Genomic DNA, 2,327 nt, shown 5'->3' on the forward strand with positions numbered 1-2,327 from the left:
TACTCCATATTCAAATATAATTTTTTTTCAACCAATAAAAAAGAAAAAAAAAAGACAAAATACACGATTGAAAAAGGTTAGTTTAATTTTCAAATTTTTCAATTAGATAAAATGTATAAAAAATCCCAACAAAGCTTATAATTAAACTAAAAAGTATGTATAAATATAACTTTTTTTTATCACTATAATATTAGTCTTTACCCTTAGTTACACACAAGTTATAAAAGACGTAAAGTAACATTTTGTTAAAAAAAATCTTGAGAATCTAGCATAATAATATGTGTGGGTAGAAAACAGCTTTTTCAAAAATTCATGGAAATAAGAAATAGTTAGTTAAATATGAACATAAAAAGAAGTAACATGATAAAATAAAAACGGTTGAAAGTGTAGCTATCTAACAAGAACAAGTTTTCCAATGCTCTTAATAATAATTTGGACATTTACATTTATTTTCTTTCTCAAGTCCCTCCAAACATAAACATGGTAAACAATATTCTCTAGTGCCATGTTTGGTAGAAAAAATCCAACAAGAAAACAAATTCATGAAACCAAACATAACGTAAGACAAAGAAGTGGAACAGAAAGATTCTGCAATGCGCATGCATGTCAAGAACTCAAAAGTTTTTTCAAAAGAATACCATTTAATTTATGCACTATCAATATATTTTTATATAAATATTTAATTATGCCTGACATATACAAGCATCAACGAGAGTGATAAAATTATTTTATTCTATATATCAATCAATTTATATCAATTTAATTCATTAAATACTTACAGAACAGTAATAATGCCAAATGCTTTGAAATGAAATATAAAAGTATCACATTTTTAATATAAAGGGGGAAAAAACATCCTTACCATTTGAACAAATTGCACAGCCAAAAACGGAAATTTCTAACATAAATGAATATTTGAAGATTTCATAATTTTAATCAATTTATAATAATTGTCATGGATGTAAAATCATTGTTACTTATTTCATCAGTTTCAGTCATAACTCATAAATACTTGAAAGCAATAATAAACGGTTTTAAAAGCAACATTTATTATAGGTGGTAAAAACTTTCTAAAAAAGATGAATAAATCAAATATTGAAATGATTTGACCAGTAAAAAAGAAAAGAAAATGCTATAAACAAAAAGGCACTCAAAAGAATAAGATCTTCATCACATAATAGTAATCATAATGATCCTATGAATGTGTGTGTATTTATGTGTTTGATGGGCAAGAAAATTTAAAATAAAAAATTTAATAACAAAAACAAACTCAGAAGTGAAGAAAAGTACTAGAAAGTTAGATACTTGGGGGGAATAACATGAACTATTCATTTCATTTTCTTCCTAAGAAAAAATGAGTAAAAAAAAATCTGCGAAAAATATCATTGAGGAAATACAAACATATATTGAAGAAAATTAAAGAAAATTTAGGTTGAAGAAGCACTCACCAATGGCTATATATTGAAGGAGTTAAATCAGCTAACACTGTTGTTGGAAGGATCTGAAAGCAACCAAAGAATGATATTAAGAGAACTTTCTCGTCAAATGCAAATATAAAAAAATAAAAAATAATAACAAAAAAATGCATACCCAGAAGAAGAAGCAGGGAAGAAGAGAGAAAGAATGGAGTATTTGAAAGTTTGAATTAAAGCTGTTATGAAACTGTGGCACAAGGTAGTGGCTTATTTATGAGTTACTCAGAAGAGTACAAAAACAAAAAGAGGGTCATTTTGGGAAAATTGATTCCCAATAATTAATGTTGTTTTTGCATTGTGTAAACTGTAAACAAAACATAAGGGGAAGAGGAACTCTTGGAAATCCAACTAGTCAGTACTAGTCTTCTTTTGTCGCTTTCCTCCATAATTCAAAACCTTTCTGAGTTTTTCAAAACCTTTTTTCTTTTTTGTTTTTTGTATTTGGATTTTATTACTATTAGTAGTGTTTTTAACTTTTATAATATTTGTCGTTATTTAAAAATACTAAAATTTTAATATATTGGACACTTTAAATTAGTTTAAAAAATTGTTAATATCGGATATTTTAATTTTTAGGTTTTAAAATATATAAAATAATTTTTAATGTTTTTTTTTAAGAAAATGTTTAAGAGTACAACCAACAAAAGATAAATAAAGACAATAACATAAAATCTACATGCTACAATAACTTTTATGTCATCTTCGATATAATTATCAACAACATTGAATTAACTACCACATCATTTTTTAGAGTAACAAAATAATATAGTAGCACAGTCCACCAAATTTGTTGTCTTGTTCTTAAATATCACACCATTTTTGAGTAGCCAAATATTTTTTATAACAGAAAAG

The 2,327-nt window shown here is 25.4% G+C and overlaps 1 protein-coding gene across 2 annotated transcripts in view; it reads right to left on the minus strand.

The window, feature by feature from the left end:
• LOC107612653 (interactor of constitutive active ROPs 4) overlaps nucleotides 1-1,746 on the minus strand; it is a 5,998-nt gene extending 4,252 nt beyond the window's left edge. For both annotated transcript variants that reach the window (XM_016314350.2, XM_016314351.2), the window contains exons 1-2: nucleotides 1,591-1,746; nucleotides 1,449-1,501 (exon numbers count right to left, since the gene is read on the minus strand). The gene's annotated coding sequence lies outside the window, so the exon portion shown is untranslated. The remainder of the gene's footprint in view (nucleotides 1-1,448; nucleotides 1,502-1,590) is intronic.

The sequence above is a fragment of the Arachis ipaensis genome, chromosome B08 (assembly GCF_000816755.2).
Source record: "Arachis ipaensis cultivar K30076 chromosome B08, Araip1.1, whole genome shotgun sequence".
NCBI lineage: Eukaryota > Viridiplantae > Streptophyta > Magnoliopsida > Fabales > Fabaceae > Arachis > Arachis ipaensis.